This window comes from Numida meleagris, chromosome 20, assembly GCF_002078875.1.
Source record: "Numida meleagris isolate 19003 breed g44 Domestic line chromosome 20, NumMel1.0, whole genome shotgun sequence".
Classification (NCBI taxonomy): domain Eukaryota; kingdom Metazoa; phylum Chordata; class Aves; order Galliformes; family Numididae; genus Numida; species Numida meleagris.
Window position 1 is genome coordinate 2,706,221 of NC_034428.1, and position 20,866 is coordinate 2,727,086.

At 49.3% G+C, this 20,866-nt stretch overlaps 1 long non-coding RNA gene across 1 annotated transcript in view; it reads right to left on the reverse strand.

The window, feature by feature from the left end:
* LOC110408710 overlaps window positions 1–13,113 on the reverse strand; it is a 30,868-nt gene extending 17,755 nt beyond the window's left edge. Inside the window, exons 1-2 of the long non-coding RNA XR_002444510.1 lie at window positions 4,979–13,113; window positions 487–4,810 (exon numbers count right to left, since the gene is read on the reverse strand). This is a non-coding gene — a long non-coding RNA (uncharacterized LOC110408710). The remainder of the gene's footprint in view (window positions 1–486; window positions 4,811–4,978) is intronic.

Here is a 20,866-nt window from a genome sequence, read left to right on the forward strand (position 1 = left end):
CACCCCTTCCATCTCCATCCTACCTGTTTAACAGCCTGGGAACCACTCCCGTTCTCTCTTTCTTTTTTTTTTTTCAGGGTCCTATCAAAGCCAACCCAAGGTCTGAGCAATGGTCAGTAAACTCCACTCCAAGAGAACGGGACGCTTGGCAACTCCGCCACCCAAATCCCATTTCCCCACAGTTGCATTTTTTCTGTCCTCTGTTCATTTATTCCTTTCTACCTGGCCTCTAGGGGCAACACAGAAGACTGAGTTTTGTGATGGAATAAGTCAACCATGTCTTTCTGCAGAATAAGACCAAGAAAGCCTGCAAACAAGCCTCTCTGTTATCACAACAACAACAACAGCAAACTTATTATCAGCAATAATCTACACCCTGGCCTTGGTTAGTACACAAGAGCCATTTGTTTGCAAACAGAGAATATTTACATATGACATACTTGTTTGATGGTAATCCTAAACACTTCTCTGTCATCTCAGTCCTACCTGTGTGTGGCTGTTGTACCTTGCTTCGGGCTGGTTATTTTCTCATCTTTTGCACACTGGAAGCTGCAGGCCAGGGAGACTTTCTTCTGGCATTGTAATGAGAGCGATGCTGATTTTGTCTGCAAAATTCTTTGACATCCCTAAAGATCCCCCTTGACAATCTCATATATGTTAATGTAACGAACCTCCAATCTGTCTTTGGGATGAGGCTCGGCTTCGTGTCTGGGATATTATTCAGCCCATCGGCACCGTGCCCGTGTACCTTACAACAGTCATGATGTTGGCCTGAAGTTGTCTATAAAGAATAAGCACACTTTTATATGGGAGGAATTGAACCAGAGGGATTAACAGAGCCGAAGTGACTTGCTTAACATCATATAGAAAAATCTGTAGCAGAGCCAGAACATCCACTCTATTGTGTTCCAGCCCAGTGCTTTGATTTTTCATGCCTTCCTATTTCCATCAGTACAGCTATTTACAGCAGGAGGATTACACTGCCACATAAGCCTGTGAAACTGAAAACAGTTTTCATTTCTATTCTTCAAAAGTTGTTTAACTCCAAACAGTCCCTTTATATCAGAAATAGTTATGTACCGGCTGGACTCAGACGTACCCAAGTTCCCAATAAATGATTTACAGCATAAGAACATTAAGGAGAGGACTAAGCCATACAATACCCACTGGTGCCTTATAATGATCCAGCCAGCTGAGCCTCTCCTATTCTTTTCTAATGCAGCAATAGTAAACAAATGGTTTCCCATGATGCTGAAGTGAGGTTTCACCACGGCTTTATGGCCTCGGAAAGTCAAGCCTGAACACAAGAGGTGACACCAGCAGACTGGACAAACCCTTGCCTGCCTTCTGTGTCTATTTATTCACTTATTATAATGCCAGAAATATAAGCTACCTAAGACATGAGATTTAATTCCTGGCACGCTGTAATGATGTATTTCTGCTGAAGGTGTTGGCTCCGCACTTTATAAATCTCCATGAAGCACAGCAGAGAGGACCTCATTACATATTTTTCATCTTTAAAAAGATTAACGTGCTGCTTGTTACACCTACTGCTGAAACGTTCGTTTCTGCCGTTATTGGAACGAATGGGCTGCATCTGGGCCACGAGCACTCGGCAGCACACCAAACACATCAATAATTCCTCCTCGGATAAATGCAGATAAGCTAAAGCAGGTGGGAACCCTGCCCCGAAAACCACCCCAAACCCAGGTACAGATCCATACAGCCCTACACCACAGGATGTCACTGACACCAAAAGTTTGGTAGGAAGTGGATGCTCACATGAAAACACAAACCACTGCTATAGAGAACGGCTTTGGACTGGATAAAGAAAGGATGCAGTGCTCCTCGCCACAGGGTTCCAATGGAGCACTACTCATGTTGGGAAGAAACACCTCCTATCAACAAACCGTCTCACAGCCATTCTTCTTAGCAGCTCATTCCTCTTTCTTTTTGCTAAGTTCCTATCATGTAGCTGCGGAAAACAGGCTGCCAAGCACGCCGGACTTCTGATCCAATATTACAGCTCTTTGTTCCTCGCACAGCCCTGCAGGAAGGGGTCACAGCGGGGCAGATCCATACAGGTGTTGGCTCTTTTCATCTGAGGGCTGCAGACAGCAGTATCACTTCCTGCATCGCCTCCACCTCTTTCATCTCCGTACCTGTGCCCAGCAGCTCGTTGCACAGTCTATAGAGTTAGAGGCATGAGATTAAGCACGTGGAATCCTTGCACCTTGTTTGCTTGTGCAGCGAGCGCCTGCACTCGGCTCAGCACCGGGCACGGCCGCAGCAGTGCACCTTGCTGGAATTACTAAGTTCTGGGCAGATGGGTGAGTCCACTCCATGGGAGGCTGATCTGTGAAACTCAGCCCTGTTTGTGAGAGCAAAGTTCAGCTCAAGGCACCACCTGTCAGGTCAGGAAGAGGAGTCATAGCAGGAGGAACCTTCCATGTCTTAACAAGTTAAGCAAGCAAAGGAGGAGGGGAGAAGCGTATTGCTCTTTGCAGCAGTACAATAACCTGGAGGGACAGCTTGCATGCAGCCAAACGCTGCAGCTAAAACACGTTTAGCCAGTGGTGGTGTGCAAGGTCTCAGGTACGTTTCACTGTTTCTTTACTGCTCCAGTGATGACACACGTGGTGGGCAGGTGAGTCAGGCTTTATTTGAACACGGAAAGAAAGTTTTATAATCTTGCAGTCCTTCCCTTCTGTTTGCCCCCCTCTTTGTAAACACACAAACTTAAGGCCAACCGTCCGATCTGCCAGGCTTAAATTACACTTCCGCGGGGCACAAGCTGGTGAAGAAGGGAAAGGTAAGGCATCCTCCCTGCCCTACCCTATACACAAGCACAAAAACCCTACCCTGGCACCAAAGAGAGCCCCATGGGCTCTGCCTTTAATCACTTCAAGGGGCCCAGTCTGCGGCGTTGTGGTGGGTCTCCCTGGTGTAACCTGTTTGTTAGCAGCCAGAAGAAGCGTTCTGGCTCCGGTCAAAGCAAACAGAGGAAAACCAAGAGCCTCCTGACGGCGTACTTCAAACGACGCTGAGCCCAGGTTTGCTCACCTTCTGAATAGTCAGTTCAACACATTAATTTTGAGACTCAAACTTAAAAAGCCTTCCTCAAAGCCCTGCTTGAAGAGATGCTGAGCAGCATCCCTCGCCAAACTCAGTTCCTTTCTTTTCTATCACCAGAATGTCAGTCCCATGTCTACACTGAAGCCTATTCTGTGGACATCAGAGTCCCAGACAACTTCATCTTCCCCCAGGGGAAAGAGGAAGGGGTCCCTGAGCTCGTGTATGAGGATCTGAATGTTTCTGCCTTTCCTTCTGGCAGTTACCTGCCCCTCCTTGCTGCCTATTATCCAGCATAGCAGCCTGGCACCTGGGTTTGCCCGGACTCCCATCTGCCTATTCATCATTTGGCCACAGTTGAATGAAAAGAAGAAGAAAAAAAGGGAGGAGGGGAAAAAAAAAAAAAAAAAGGAGGGAAAACAAAGTCTTTCATCTTCATAGCAGCAAGATTTCAGATCTAAAGAGCTGGGACTCTCAGCTGCTTTAAATTGAGGGTTATGGCTGCCAACTGCCAATCTGAAGCTGCATATTACCTTTCATCCAGTCCTGCGTTGCTCAGGCCATAGCTTTTCTTGCCTTTTGTTTCCTCTTGTATCGGTTAAGTGGAAGCAGGTGTTTTCCTGCCCTACTAATCTCTGGTACATTCAGGCAGGCCCAGCAACTGGGCAGGTAAATGGAGCCCAGCGCTGGTGGCCACATCAATGGCTCCGCAAGCAGCTCTGACAAATGTTCTCCCTTCTGCTTGCACTTCCATTTCACGTTGTCTCCCTCATCACTCTTCCTCTTCACACGGACCTTTGCTCTGAAAATACGGATTTCTAGAACCAAGTGAGATTGCGAGCTGCTCGAGTGGACGGGCCAAGTCTGGCAAGGCTGGGTGAGCCTGCAGGAGGGCACGTGGACGCACCCCAGTACCAAGGCCTCAATGCAGGCACCAGCTGCAAATGCCACACTACCACTGGAATGATGGACCGACTTCCTCAAACACTATAGCATGTATTATAGGTAAAGGGAGGCTGAGAGAAAGCTCAGTGAAGATCACACGAGGAGGAGGAATGGCTCACACGCTATTTGTCTATACATGCCTATCAAGAATTAGCAGCAGCAGCCAAGCTCTTCCAGCTGTCACAGTCCAGCAGAGAAACTCTGACCATTGATCTGGTTTCCTTCTCCTCGCCCACAAACTGTATCTTTTCATTAGAGCAAACAGTATTCCTCTTCCCTTTGGACCAGCTTAATATGTAATCAGGAACCTATTGGGCAACCAAGTGGCACCGTCAACACCTCTGCCCACACGGAGACGGTTTCCATTCCGATACAGGCTTGCTGGTTCAGACAGCAGTGACAGAAGGAGCAGATCTTTCCTAATTGCATCGCGTGACAGTGCAAATAGAGCCCTGACTTCACCACCGCCTCGTGCCAGGAGTGAGCACTACCAGGAGAGTCAGCACCTTCCTCCTGCTCGTGCGCTGCCTCCCAAGGAAGCTCGCTGTGCAGAGCTGGTGGCACGCAGGCTTCTGAATCATCAGCCCGTGGTACGGCTCCATGAGTAAGCGTCTCCCTCCCCTTGGGCTTCCACTGGGTGTTGTAACAGCTTTGCATGTACCTGCTTTCTTGAAACCCTCCACCTGGCAAGCTGATGAATCCGTAAAGGAAAACTGAGGCGACAGCAGCATCACCACATCCCCAGCACAGCTCTGTGTTTCACGACTGTTCCTAAGCTCGATCCTCCATCAGCCTACAAATGATAGGAAAGAAAGGAAACGGTTAAAGGCACACAGCCCACTGCAGCCCAATTTTAACGTTTCTATATTAAGTAAATAAAGTCAACGTAAAATTCAGGTCAGGAACTATTTGTTCAGGGTCAGGTGACTTCAACTCAGCTAATCAGGGAGACACACCTTACCTTTTGAACAATCTTCCACTTGAGATCTGCAGTTACAAACAGGTTTGCTGCGGATCAAGTCAGTGAACTGCAGCACAAGTACCCACAAAAGTAGAACAATGGGCATAATTTTCACTCCCAAGAGCACGCAAGCTCCAGATTACAGCAAGAGCAGAGGGAGCAGAATCTTGTAACGCAGAGCCAGCTGCAAGACCCAAAACATACTAAAAAGAACCTAAAAAGCTGTATATTGTTGGGATCAGTGGGAAAAAACCCACCCATCTGAAATACTACTTTGGACAATGTTGGCTACGTTATTACACCCAAACCTGCTCACACTGAGGACTGCAGGAGTTTGGTCGCTGGCTTTGGGAACACACATCTAAGGATGGCCATGGCCAACTCGGGTACAACGTAGGCTGGCCACTTCCTTCCCTGCACATTGCAGTTTGGTACCTGGCCATGGCATTGCTCAATCCCTCATAGCTTTTTTTCATATCTTTCCCATGAAGCTCAAAGCCTGGCTGCACCTTCCTCGCCGAGGTTTCCTCGGACCACACGCAGAACGTCTTTCCTCTGTTTGGAGCGGCTCTGAATGTGCAGGAAAGGCCCTGGCAGCTGCACTGAGACAGGTCCTTAACACCCCTGCCAAGCTGGGTTCTGAGAAGTTGCCTGCTCTTTTCCGTGTTCAAATAGCTGTGGATAAGCAAACGTCCTGTGTGCAGCTGAGCCTTGATTCACACCCACAAACACAGATGACTGTCATTGATAAGCAGCTCCCGCTGTATTTCCTACCTGCAGATACTTAGAGACCAACTGGGAGGAAAAATGAGCCCCTTTCTTAAAGACTGGGTCCTTGAGGATTATCTCTAAGCTGCTGGTCTGTGTTGCCAGGATTTGGGCTGGGCTGCTTTCACATGCCAAGCCACAGCAGAAGGCAGTGCCTGCATCTCACTCAGAGACGTGCCTGCAGAGCTGCTGCTGTTTTCCAGCGCTGCAGGAATACCTGCTCCCGGCTCCTCCTGCTGTGCACTCTGGTGGAGGCAGAAACCAGTTGCGTTACCCGAGAGAAACACACCTTCCCCTTGCAACAATAACGCAACGAAGCGATTTCAAAGCTCTGAGCCTGCAATTTTTAATGATGATAAAATGGTGAGGCAAAAGAAACAAAAAAAGCCTCGGCTAATTCATGGCTTGATGCGTGCAACCATCTCCTCTGACACAGAAATCCGTGCAATGCTGAACAAACACACCGCCTTCCTGAGCAGCTTTGGAACTCTTGTTTCCTGGTGCTTTTTCACTCGGGTCTGCTACCAACAGGTTGTTGTTTAAAACAACAGACCGCTGCATAGCAAAAACAGACCTAACGCCCTGATCAGCAAAGATCAGCTGCATTCAGCCCTACCTGCTAAGAAACGCTTTAAAACTGAAGAAATCAAAGCAGTCTGCCCTGCCTTATTGGACGGGCGACCCTGCTGCTTTGTTTTGTGCAAATTATTTCTCTGGGTTGGGCTGGATTTGCACATTGATTGTTTGATTACCGGTCTGGGGTGAAGAAAGGCGCTGTCATGCTGAGCTGGGGTTTGCGTGGCGAGGGCAGGAGGGCTCTGCAAGAACAGTGAGCGGCCTGATCCGAGCCTCCTGAGCCACGCTGGGATTTTCCTAGTGCCATGAGAGCTGAGCAGACCTTAAGCTTCTCATCTGCAGAAGCTGCAGCACTCACCTGCTTCCTGAGGCAGAGGTCAGTGCAGATCCACGTCCATTTTCTAAGCCGTCATCTGGGTGGGCAAGCAGCCACGGAGCAGCCACCATCCAAAAGGGAACGCTCGGAGCGGTGCAGAGAACTTGGCCCTGGGAATGGAGTCTTCATCATGGAAGTGGGATGCAAGGGGTATTTCAAAGCCAATTCGCCAGTGCCACGCACAGCAGTCCAAAAGCGTCTGTAAGAATGAGATGACCTCATGAGCTTGGCCAATCTCTAAACAACATTAGTCTGCGAGCATGCAGCGCAGAGACGGTGTCTGGAGGGGTCAGCCGCAGGTCATCTTGCTGAGCAACGCAAACCTGTTTGGCTCAGAGCATGGCAGTGCCCAGCTCAGTGTCACAGCCTGCAGCCACCGCTCTGTGCCCAGGGGCCAACTGTGTCTCAGCCTGAGTTGTTCCAAGGGCCCCGCTGCCAAATCCCTTTGCTCGTGTGACACAGGCAGAGGTTTTATGCTTGGGAACATCAGGCACAGGTGCTGCTTTGCGGCCGGTGACTGAACTTGGTTGAGATTCTGAGGTTAGTTTTGATCTGAACCTGTCTCCAATGTTAAAACCGAGATGGGAGAGGGCCTCTCTTTCCTTAGAAACTCTGGTTACCTGCTGCTATCCACACTGTTGGCAACCGTATGTTTCAATAGGTAGAGCAGGCTCAGGTAAGTCCAACCGATTCTGGAATCCTGAGAGAGTTCCCGAGATGTGGGATAACTGAAAAACACGTGAATGGGTGCTCAGTTACCTTGATCATTCATCTTTGACACAGTCTTGCCTGCTCACATGGAGCAGCATTAGCGAGGCAGTGACACAGCGGGACAAGCATGCGACCTGATAGGATGCCTTTTAGATCTATTTTATACGGGTTTCAGATGGTGAGTGTGTCATCAGGTTGGATATTAGGAAGAATTTCTTCTCTGAAGGAGCAGTGATGCATTGGCACGGGCTGCCCAGGGAGGTGGGGAGTCACTGTCACGGAGGTGTCTAAGGAAAGGTTGGACATAATCCTTAGGGACATGGTTCGGTGGGCAATGCTGGTGGTAGGTGGACGGTTGGACAGGTTGATCTTAGAGGTCTTTTCCAGCCTCAGTGATCCTGTGATTCTATCAGGGCAAGAAGTATCAAGCCTTGTCCTCAGAGAAGAGGACACGAAAGAAAGTCAGGAAAGAAGACCAACACGTAGTGTGGATGAGGCCTGCAGGAAGAGAGCTACAGCATCACAGTTCTCCATGAGCTCCCGGAACCAACGCAGCCAGCAACGAGTGAGCAGAATGCCATTTGTAAAGCAGGGATCAACTGTGCACGGATCATTCAAATGAGGAAGCTAAGCGCTGCTTCGCGGACTGCGCACATTTGGATGCCAAATAGTAAAAACAATAAAAACACAAAACAACTTATCCAACCTGGTAGGTGTTAGGAAATGCTAGGCTTTACAAATTGCACGTTCAGTGTTAGAGATGTGCTTAGCAATGTTACACTTTTCAGCTCGCCGACGGGGGAGCAGTGCTGATCTTTCTTTCCCATAAAAACAATTTATTAGTATTAAGGAAGCGGTGCATCAGTTGCATGAATCTCAGATGTCAGCCTGTCCCCAAGGCGTTACACTGAAGGAAAACCTGACCTATTTTTCTTGTTGTGACACGGGTTTGTCATTGCAGGAACCTGCAATGTGGTGATTTGGAAAAGGAATCATCCTTATCTACGATTCTATGCAGTGGGTTGTTAGGGTTAGGGCAGCATGGTTAGACTGAGGTTGGACTTGATGATCTTGAAGGTCGTTTCCAACCTAGGCAATACTAGGATTCTATGATTATTCCTCCATCGTAGGCGTGGTTCTACACCGCACTGGAAGCCACTGCCTTGGAGATTGCTGCAGAAACTACAGCAGTCCTTTGTCTGCCAACATGGAAAATCCCTTCTGGAAGGAGCATCTTCAGGTCGCTGGCTGTTCTTTAACGTCAGGACGCTCCCAGGAGTCAAAATGCCGCATTTTTCTACACCTCTCACCGCAAATGGCAGCTATTCACAGAGAGAAATGCATCCACAGTCTCCAAAGGCGCAGCTTTGGACTAAAGTGTGACAAAATAACCCAAGAAAGACGAGCGCGCCCAACCACAAAATGAAGAAAAATTAAAATGTAGATAGTTCACAGGCAATGCTTGAATGCAGCATTAAACCTTGAGATGAAAGACGCTAGAGCCGCACGGAGCAGTGCCGTCGTACAGCGAGCTTCGCTTGACAGTGCCACCAGGGAAAGGGATGGGGGGGGAAAAAAAGGGAAAATCAAGGTTTTGCACAAAGCAAAAAGGAGGCGAAGCGTGGCTTGGTGACAGCTGGCACTGCGTGCAGAATGAGCGGTCGGGAGACAGCAGCGGCAGCGCTGGCAGGAGATCTGTGCTCAGCACAGGAAATGCTTTTTTGAACGGATCCTAATTACGGCCCTCCTCTCCCCGTCCATCCTGTGTCGCGCTGTAATTACAGGAACAAAGCTGGAAAGGGGCTGTTTCTCGAGGAAGAAGTTGTGATACAGGCGCACAAGATCCAAGATGTTTGCAGACAGTGGGAGCTGTGCCCACGTGCTCTGCGCTGAGGGAGGAAAACTGAGAAATAAAGAAGCGGGGAGAACGCGGTGCTGTCCTGCATCTCCTCCGTGGTAGCAGCTTTTGCTTTCTTACATGTTTTTAAAACTGTTTGTGGCTCATTTCTCCGTCTCAGTCAGAGGGAACAGAGGGGTCAGAGGCATGAGGAGGAGAACACAAGCCACTCCATCGCTCTGAGGCCCATCTACAGAAGCCTAGATGCACCGAGTTCGAATTCTTCAAGCTCGCCCTCTATCTACCTCCAGTAACAGGTTGGATTCTGACAGTGTCACCACACGGATGGGAAAGAATACTGCAAGGAATAAAGCTTGAAGGCCCCCGGTGCTGCACCACTCCTGCGCAGGCAGCATCCTCCTCAAAGCTGCGTGCCCTGGGGACGGCCCCAGCAGCCCCTATACATGCCATTTCCAAATCGCCCCCAGCTTTCCTTTCTAGGAGGCTTGCAGTTGCCCATCTGGATTTCTTGCTGGGCTTCCAAAGTTGCGTTAAGTCCCAGTCCCCACCTCCCACCCCTAGCAACACTGCTCCTGCGTTCGGTTTCACCTGCAGTAATTGGTCCCTGAAGGGCAAGAGGTGGCAGGAGCTTGTGCCGGGTTGCAAGGTGTGGGAATGGAGGAAATGAACACCGGCTCTGTTTTTCCATCCCAGTGAATAATGTGATTACTGGGGAGGGGAGAAGGGCTGAGCCTTACATCAGCTGTCAGATGGGGTTAAACCTTTTTTTTTTTCCCCTTTCTTTTAAAGCAAGCAGATGGGGAGACCATTACGTTCACAGCCTGCCCCATGCAAGCACACCTCACAGCAGCTTTTGCCAATAGAAGAGTTAAATAAAATGTGTCTTAAGTCATCAGCACTGCCATGTGAAAAAAAATAAAGAGATCTAGGGAAGAGGAAGGCAGAGCATAACCCCAAGTGATGCTGGCATGCCAGAACAGGCCACTCTGGACATTAAACGCAATTGTGAGCTCGATAAAGCAGCAGGACTGAAGTGATCAGTCATGACACGTCTTTTTTTTTAGCTCTCAAATGATTCACCACTTCCACGTCTTCCTCACGGACTGGGGGACAAAGCAGGCTATAGGAAATGCTCTAGCCAGGAGAAATAGCAGACGTGTAGAGTAGGATCTGCTGGTTCATAGGCCAGGTGAAGAGAGGTAGCTTGTTTTCATCTAAATCTGATTTTGGTGCCGCACACTGCTATAAAATATTTCAGAAAAGAAAAAGGAATTCTGCTCGTTTCCTGTGTTTCTTCTCTAGCTTGATGGTATCCGTGGAGCCCAGACCTTTGGTCCTTATACCACCACTCAGGTTTAATTGGGATGAAAAAGGCTGGCCTGAGAGCTGCTATTTTTCCTGCAGAACGCGGATCCTTTGGACATAGGGTCGCGTGCTGCTGCCCTTCAGTCCCACCACGTGGTGGTTGGGCGCGATTGCCCTCTGCGTGCCCGGGCAGACCGCGCTCAGCTGCGGCTGTGCGGTGTGAATCCAGGGGAAGCGCCAGGGGAAGAGAAACTTCCCTTCCCTGGCCGTCACCTCGCTAACCCTGCGGGACACCCAACAGCACAAGGAGAGATTTTCACTGGGCCCTACTGGGAACGTTTGGCGCTGTCCGGCAGCTGTTCAGAGACTCTGAATTTCCTTCTTTACCTTCCAGCTCCGAACAAAGCACTCTCTATGTAAAAGGAGCCTCGCTGCCGGCGAAGCAGCGAGTTCCGACACGTCCCTTTCCCTCCTGGCACCCTCCACGTAGCCCCCACTGAAGGCGCAGGGAGCGCGGTTCCCGGCACACCTGAGTCAGCCCTCGCCGAGCGCCGGCAGGAAGGGGTGGTGGTGGCTGGGAAGCTCCGTGAGTCACCCACCAACAGCCAGGGAGGAACTTGGCACCCTTACTCCTCCCATCGGGCTTCTTGCTGAGGGCTGGCCGCGAGGGGAGGATCGTGACAGTGGAAGCTAGTGCAAATAAAGAAAAGGAGGAAGAGTAGGAGCCAAACCGCCTTCTCGCCACCCAGCTGGACGAAATCAGATTCTGGCAGTTCTCCTCAAGCTGTTTCATGGTTCCCAGCATAAGTACTCTTAGTGTGAGGCTGTGGTGTTAAAGCTGGGTACAAGTATGCCCAGGCATAACCCTCATTGACCCAATGGGACATTTCCAATTTCCCAGTGACTTCACATACTACCAATTTTCTCCTGCATTTTCAGGACCATGCAAGCATCTGCTTACTGTTTGTTTTTTTTTTCCTTTCTTTGGCACTTACACAGAACACCTCCTGCTAGCGTCTCCCCCAGCTCCCTCCTTGCCTCCCCCCTCCCTGCCTCAAGCAAACTCAGAACTGCACAGCATCCATTAAGGATAACAACCTTAGTCATCACAGTTTGGATCTGGCGGGTGGCGAAGAGTTCTTCTAAACAACGCTGGAGATGAACGTGAAGGTCTGCTTGTCTTAGCTCACCATCCTTAGGTCACCACACTTTCTATCTGCTCCAGCATGAAGCAGTGTCGAAGCAGATCAAGCATCACGAGCTCAGCCTTAATGTGTTCATGCAGACTGAGCATGACCACGTGTCTGTGTGTCTTTAGAACTGATAGGAAGGTATCGGCACAATAAGGAGAGTGAAACTCCACCATAACTGGGGTTTTAGATTTGTCGTGGGCTGTTTCTTTGTTCATATGTATATATACAAAAAGATTTAAAGGAAGACAAAGCTCCACAGGTGGTGTTCTTCCACTGATACTTCAAGTTGCTCGAGGCTCAAAAGCTTGGGATCAACATCTTCTTTTTGCTCGCAGTATTTAAGTCGAGAGTGACTGTTTTTAACCATTGGTTTGTTTAACACTGATGTGATTGTGCTTACCAGCATTCCCCTGCATATGAAATTTACAAAAGACCTCCCCGAGTTATTAATGATGAAGTGAACTATGACCGGTCAGGAATTTTGGCTCGAGTTCTTTCCAAGCAGAAAGCAGATCTGGAAAACCCTAAGTAGCCACTGGATAGGGCGAAGCCAGGTGCACGGTGCTGCCCTGTGCTGCACGGCGCTCTGTAGGGGAATCCTGGCCTTGACTCACCGCTGAGAAATGCTCGCATACCACAAAGGAGAACAAAACCTTTGGAGGTGGAGGCGTGCAGCTGCTGCTGCAGAGCGCCGAGCACACGTGCCATGCTGTAGGTGAGCGGCGCGGGGTGCCCTGGCCGCTGCACCCTGCTCTGATCGGAACGGTTCTTTCTGAGCAAATGAGCTGAAATGTGAATGACTGCAACTGGATATCTCTTTATGGCTTCTTGATTGCTTAATCTGAGGTGTCTTGGCCGTGATATTTGTTAATTACCAACTATCGGATGGAAAACATGACTGGTGCATTATTAACCTTTTGCTAGCTTCGACGTGCTGTTTGACAAACACCAGGAACTTTTCAACCGGTTTTCTCAAAATTAATCATTGTACATCTTAAAGAGTGGCAGTAAGATACAGGAAAGTTCGTCCTACCTAGGACACGGGAACGGGGCAACCTATCAAGGCCCTCCTGTCCTTTTTGTCATTGATTCCACAGCTTTCTGATCATTTTCCTGCACTGACGTGCTTTGTAAAAGCTTATTGCACCGGTGTACACGACCCTTTCAATAAATGAAGCAATCATTTGTTAGGCACGTTTTCCTTGCCGTGTTTTTGCTACGTTAGCTGGTGGCAATGTATGAAATGAGTAATAGTGCTGTTGATGAATGAACCTGCCAAGAGCCATCACTCATCTTGCTGCTTTCTATCCAACGCTTCTTTTGCTGCTTACAGCAAGATGCCACGAAGCAACCCAAACAGCACCACAGCGTGCAGAATTCCCATTGCAACAGAAGCAGTAAATGGGGTCACCAGGGAGACTGCATCTTTCTCTGGCCGTTCTCTTTGCAACACACTGGGATTATTGCATTTTATTTGTAAAGCAAGAGTCATGCTGCAAGACTACTGAAACATCATGGAATACGCAATTTCTCTTTTGCAATCTCACCTGATTCCCTGTCTTCTTAAAGAAGCAAAGGGAAGGAGGATCAATGGAACGTAACTCATTCTGCTCTTACTTTTTATCCAGTTGTATTAGCAATTAGCAATAATTTTCACTTAAGGGGGAAAATGAGCCCATAACAACGCATCAGTGTACTTATTTGTTTTTAGATGTCTGCTCTCACTTGTTCTTCTGTCGCTTAAAATTGTGTGCATGGTGTATGGTATTCATCAAGAGGTTGGCTGTCCGGTTAATAGGTTATCTTGTACCAATTTTTTAAGTCCTCAAGAAGCATGAAAATTAACTACTTTAATAATTTATTTGGTACTTCTGTGTGTCCTGCTTATTGACATTGGACAGAAGAGTTTTGTTGGGTTCAACCCCTCCTTCTGTCGAACCTGTAGCTTATTGACAAAAACAAAAAGAATCTCTGAATGACAGATGAGCTAATCTGCAGTTCAGAGCTGCGGGAGAATGCTTTATTCTGTCTGTCATTTAAAGCATGACCGATGAGGTCTCGGCGCAGTTGAATTCCCTGTCCTTTTTTAATGGGTCACTTATTCAATCTTGATACGACTGTAGCCCAGACAGCCGGGTTAGCAGCTTGGGTACAGGTTGGCAAGTTCCCGATGGCAGGCCTAAGTCTGTTTGGGTGATGTCTGCCTATAGCTGCTGCTGTTTCTTTGATTGTGGGGAAGCAGAACAGTAAACAGTTTGTTGAAAACGAAGTATGTTAAAGCCAAAGGTGGGATGGGACTTCCAGATGCCACGTGGCACGGCTGATCCAACTCTTCTGACAAGGACACGGTGGTCCTAGGTCAGATGGTGTCAAGTCATTGGGATCCACATCATTTAGATGAGCGTGAGTTTGGAACAGCTGCTTCTCCAGTGGCCTTGAATTATTTTAAAGACGAGCCCTTTCCAGGTAGTGCCTGAAATAAGGGCTTAGGGGACAGTATTCCTTCACGTACCTCGAGAGCTGAATCCTGCCTAGACAAGGGAAGATGGGGGGAAGGAGAGGGGAAAGAGACCGAAGGCAGAGAAGGAGATGAGGAACTTCTGTCTGCGCTAATATTTATTTCTTTTAGCTGTAGATCTTGGGATTTAAAAAATAGTCTGTCGCTGAATTTAGAGCATAATGTTGCAAAACAAATCTCGGAACACCTGAATTCTTCTCTCATAGAACCTATGATTTCAGCAGATGCTGGAAAGCGACATGCCTTTGAGGATGGCAGCCCTAAGGCATAACATCGTCACGGCATGTGTTTAGGAACTGAACTCTCCTTCAGATAAATGGACATAAACTCCAAAATGCCTTCAAATCCGGCAGAGAGGCTTTGATCACTCCTACAAATGGAAATCCAGTTTCTAAATCACTTGGACACTTGAAAATTAGACTGGAGCATGAACGTGATTGATGGCGATGTTTTCAACTCGCTGATTCAAATGGCTACTCTAGATGAAAAAGGAATTGCAGCTTGCGGAAAACAGGAGGGAAGAGCTTGGAGAAAAGGGCCATAAAACAAATTAACACGGGGCCTCCAGGCATTGGCTCAAAACCTCTCATTCCTTAGAGATGAGGTACCTCTGGGGAAACAGAAGCAGCAAAACAAATGACAAATGGAAGCCAAGGGATGCAAATGATGAAACAAGAAGAACGCTGTAAGAAGTTAGGCAGTACTTAAGGGCTGAGATCGGTTTTGTACACTATCCTTGGAGAAGTCCGTTTAAGTGTTCATATTGGAAGGAAATACTTCTACCTTCTTCCTTTAGGAACACAGCCTTTTCCTGAGCCTTTATTTTGAGCTTTGTAAGGCGCTTGGTTCGCTTCTCTCTTCCTTTGACAGATGACTGTAACAACGCGATTTGCCACTCGTGTCCCCTTGGGGAGCATTCAAATTGTTTCCATGGGTGATTATATTTTTTTGGAACCCTTTCAGGATTTGTTCCATTACATTCTGGCTGTTTTCCAGAAATATTTTAATGTCCAAGCAGATATTGCTGCGTTCGTGCCTTCGTTTGCAAATAAAAATCAGAGCTGTGGCAAATCGCGGAAGGAAGTCGTGATTTGAGCTGTACTATTCAAATCACTTTTTGGTTATGAAATGCTGATCACCGAGCTTAGATTAGATCCAATGGAAGCTTTTGATATTCAGGTGGCCTTTCTTCCTCATACTGTCTTTGTTTCAGAGACACCTGACAGGATATTAATGTTTAGATATGCAAAATGTACCCTTATTTTCAATGTTAATCGTCAGAGCCGCTGATTTGTTCGATGACTTCTCAAAGCAAAGCTAGAGAAATGTGTTCACGGGAAGATAAGTAAAATGCACGACACTTCTGTCCTTCCATTGAAGGCAGAAGTTAATCTCTTTGCCCTGTGAGTTCAAGACAGACCGAATGCACTTTGAAAGCAAGGAGTTAAGTACTGCAGAGCGCCGGGGCTGCACCGTCTCCCTGCAGACATTTCACTCGGCATTTGTGGCATCGCTACAGAGGGGTTTGGGTTCCGTTCTGTTTTCCTCCCACCACCCAAAGAAAAGCCTCCTTTTGCTGCTCACGCTGTCGAGTCCAAAAGGGGAAGAAGCCCATCCGCCTCAGAGAGCAGCGCTGCAGCATCCTCACCTCCTGCTAGCGAAATGGACCCAACCATGCCACGCGTTGCCCCTCAGCTTCACTCCAAAGCCCTGCATCTGCGTTCAGGCTCTCGGCCCTGGCTACACGTAGGTCAGCTGTAGGTCCCCCTGCCCCTTCCCCACGTGCCAACACCATTTCCTAACGTTCTGCTTCAGTCCACGGAAGACTGTCGTGGCTTGGACATGGCAGAATAGTTGCCCCGTGCTCACGCTTCGTGGGTTCCGACCCGACTTCCACCAGCGCAGCGCTGCTGATGGATTCCAACGGTTTGACGCAGTGGCACTACAGGAACAAAAATAACCCAACGTTTGGCCCCGTTCTGAACCCGCACATGGGAAAGCAAACCTCGGCGAGCCAGGTGCTGTTAACTCCACTGCTATGACTGCAGCAGGGGGAATGGTCTGAAAACCGATGCAGCAGAAGATACGAAATCCCCGGCTCCCACCTACTCCTCCAGCGTCATGGCTGGAAAGTGTCCAGACCACAGAGTCCTGGAAGGGATTGGGAAGAGAGGGCCAGAGCCCACACCCTAGGAAGCAGCTTGGGTCTGCTTGGTGATCTCTGTTCGCAGCAACTCAGGAGTTAACCAGCGGCCGGCGCCCGCACCTTCTATTTGCCTTGGATTTGCACCAAGCTTGAGTCATCGCGTTCAAACAGAGGGGAGGGAGCAGGGGAAAGAGCTTCGTCTTCCAAGAAGGGCATTCCCATTCCAGGACACTTTTAAGTTCTTACCAGGAAAAGGAGCCTTTCTGAAACAAGGTGGGCGGGTGCGTATCTCCTCTGAAGGAGAAAATGGGTCTGCTCTGATCCGTACGTAATCACAGCCAACTCTGCTGCACCGGTGTCCGAGTAAAGCCGGACCTCCGGGTACACCAGGTCACGTCTGCCTTTTCAGAAAGATTTAGTGGAGCTGCAGCAAAGCTAACCTTGTGCCGTAGGTGGGACCGAGGGCTTTTATAGTAGCAGACTATCAAAGGAACGTAAGGAATGCGGGGTGTAAACAGATTAGATCTTTTTCCCCTTCTTGTAGAAAGGCCTAGGTTTCTTCCCTTTCCTCCGAGGCTTGAGAAATTTAAATGAAATCCTGAAGCATGCATGTTACTCAAGCGCGCTCCATCCCCAGCCCGGGATCCAAAGCCAACAATTCACAGGTTTTTCCTGTTTAATCAGGGGTTGTGCAGGAACTCGGTGGAGCCCTGGAACCGGATCCACTGGCCGTTGGGGTTGAGCTGGAACGAAACTGACCTACAGCACATTAACCCCTCACTTTGCTATCTCCCCCTTTTGGAAGCGTCGGTCCCACAGTTACCGATGCTGCCCACCGGCCACCACTCCGCAGAATGGATCTCCTACCCCAGACCCACATCCACGTGCTGCGTCTGTCAGAGCACAATGAACACGGAAGGCTGTTCCTGGGGCTGGGCGGGCACGAAGGTCAGCAGGAGGCTCAGGTGGGAGCGGTGACGGAGCAGCAGAGCTGGAGCGGTGGGACTGGGAAGAGGTGGAATGTTTTAAATCAGAACTGCATAGAGACTGCATTCAGCGAGCGCAGAAAGAGAGAGCATCTTTAATATTTGAAGATTTTGGGACCACACTTTTAGAATAAAGGACCTCATCGGGGCACTGGCCACAAAGGAAGACACTCCTTGCCATCGCCGAGAGCGTGGCTTGCCTTGTGACATTTCCCATTCTGCTCAAACTTTCTCATGTGCATGTTTCACAAGGATGGGTTTACGCACCGCTCTGGCAGGGCAGCACGGTGTGGCAGGGGTTGGAAAGACACCTCAGCCTTCCCTGCCATGCTCAGGCCTTTATGTTGCACGTAGCTTCCCCGGTTAATTGATCCAGACATCCATCCCGAGGCAAACTGCAGCGCCCTTCGTGCAAACAAAGCGCTGCGGGAGCGGAAGGAGGTGGACACTGGGGGAATAAGTCTGGCATGAGAGGCTCCTATGACCCATCAAGGAAGATCGTTAGCATTAATGAAGAAGAATATCAACAGAAATCTGGGGAATTCTAATGGGACTAAGACACCGTTGGTGGGGAGGGATCCGCCATGCCTTCCGTTCTCGCTCCAGGAAGTTTTTGAGCTGATGGTTCCTGAAAGCCTGCACAAATACCACTCTCGTGCTAGTTTACATACCCTGCCCACACCTTCGTAACGGCGAGGTCACACCCCGCCTCTCGATCCCTGTTCTTACCACGAGCACCCCACGGAGGAATTGCTAGAGTCTAAGGTTCCCAAACTCCAAGACAGAACGCTTATCTTAACCCCGAGACCTTAAAACCTCCGATGCCATCAACACTTCCCGGGTAAAGGAATTGAATGGCAGAAATTCTAATGCTTTTCTTTCCACCTTCCACTTTTGTTCTGATTTTTACTTGCTTTGTTAGGGTTCTGTTAAGCTGATGGTGAGTTTCACGGTGTTATCTTTCGTAACGTATTCTCCTCTCTTCTCACAGCACACCTGCCACAGTTGTGTGACCTGGAAGGGCCCGATATCAGCGTAAAATAATCACAAATCCTCTTTCCAGCGGCAGTTCCTGCCTTCTGAAGCCTTACTTCTTCCTGCTGGGGGGTGTTTCCCAAAGTAAGGAATTAAACTATGATGGTAGGAAGGAATGCACAGTCACATTTTCCCTTGCGAAGGCAGAAACTGCTGGCGGCAGCTCTAATGGGCAGCTGTAAGCAGCAATTAAAAGCAGAGGGGCTACGAAAGATGCAAATTCACATAGAAGGCAGAGAGAGCCCTCGGGTTCCTGAACCCAGGAGCTGGGCCGACGAGGCGCACGTCGCACAACGCATTGATTTGCATCGGCCAAGCAGCGGCGTTACAGATATTCTACCTGCTGTAGGCACAATGAGAAAACCTCCCCGTCTTGCTTTCCAGCTGGCAGCTGGGGATGAGGAGATCCTGTCCCGGCCTATAGGTTCCAGCAGGATTAACCTTCAGGAAACCTGACCGCCCCCTGTGTTTTCCATTCCCCCTCGGGTGCTGCTTTCGCTTATTTCAGCGCCCAGATTGGAGAGCAAAGTCAGCGGCAATCCTCTCCGTGTGCCCCATGGGCTTTAGGAGGCTGAGGCTGCCGTGAGCTCAGGTTGGAATAACAAGAACTTCTCTTTTTGCACTAGCACTGACGCAAGACGCTGCGTTATGGTCCCAGTCACTCACTACCAGCATGTATTAACGTGGATGGTATTGTTGTATTAGTAGACCAGGGCATCTGGTTCTAGGATAGCATAAAGCAATATTGATTCCATTGCAGAAAGCAGCACTTAATGTTGACAAAGCCAGAGAGCCGCCCGAGTGTGGCTTCTCCCAAGAAAACATTTTGCCATTCTTCTGAACCCTGTTCTCTTTCTGCCTGTCACCGCCCTATAAATCATTAGCAATAATTATCCTCTTCACTTGAGCCAAAACGAAACCAAACCAAAGCAAAACAAAAAAGCGCTTCTGTTAGAGAAGAGATAGCAGATATTAATCAGAATCCGAATTCCAGGGAAGCTGGTGAGAGATTTCCTGTTGCCCTCTACAGCCTCTGGATGCCCTGTGTCTTTTTGAAGCTGTCACTACGTTAGCATATAGGTATCATGCTATCTATATGTACACATATATCTACGCACGCATGCACACCTTTTACATACAGCCTAGAATCCCCGGTGCTGATTTCATCTAGAGAGGTGATGGCCTCTTTGGGCCAACGTGACGTGGGATGCACGGCGCTGTGTCAGGGGGGCTGCAAATGATTCGTGCCGTGCTCCCTCGGGTGAGCAGCGTCCGTCTGAATTTGCAGCACCGTGCCCGGCTCTGCTTGGATTTCATTTCCTTCCTGTAAAAACCATTCCCCTCCCCTGCCGTTGTCGGACGCTCACTCAGCTGAACACACAGACTCTACGTTAGCCCTGCTTTGCGGAGGGAGTCACTGCGTTTCCATCCCACGGATGGCCAGCACGGCCACAGCAGAGCTGGGAGCCCTGCAAGGAGCGGCTTTCGCTGCTCACATCGCCAGGTCCAAGGCACGGCTGCCATCAGTGGCAATCACCGCCGACCCTCATGTTTTAAAAAAAGCAGAAAACAAGCGTTTTTGTCCTTTTATTCCACTGGTGGTTTCTCTCCTTGCTTCTTGAGCAACCCTACCGGTGTCTGAGCGCTTTCAGAAGCGGGTGGGAAGGTGGGAAGTCACCTGCGGCCACAGCTTTTAATGCGCAAAGGGCAGCAACGGGAACCGCCCCGCCACTCATTTCAATGACCCCAGTCCCTTTTCTTCCTGAACCACTTCCCAGGCTCCCTCAGAACACCGCAAAGCGCAACTGCCACCATCCCTCGAGAAAACCCTTCCTTAAGAAAAGATAAAGTCAGGCACTTACTTGCTCTCTCCCGCCGTTCACGTCTATTAAAGCACACACAAAAAAAAACCTCGAACCAAACAAACCAAAGCAAATTCCCGCTTCGTTCGGCCTTGTTCACCTTGAGAAAAATAAAAGACAGGGCAAATGCCACCCAATACCTTACGAAGCACGGGGAAATCAGGGCGGGAGAGGAGCACCCCGGAGGAATCTCGGAAGAGCGGATTTCTTCCAAGTGCTTCTCAGCGCTGTTATCTCCGCCTTGGCTAAGCGGAATGCTGGTGAAAATCTTTGCCTGGTACAGTGCGGAGCCTCTGGTTCACAGGCCAGGAATTCTACGCTGAATAATTTTTAACTTCGGCTCTGGGAGGAAAAACAGCCTCGTACATTCTGCCCGCTCGAGTAGGCTTTGTCTATTTATTTCACGGAAGGAGAGCTCCTGATTTTCGGGGGAGGTGGGGGACGGGGACCTGCGTGCAGCGCACCCTGAGCTGCCTGGGGCGGGGGGCACGGGGGCACGGGGGCAGAGCAAAGCTGAGGGGGCTTGGGGGGAAATGAGAGGGCTGAGAAGCGGA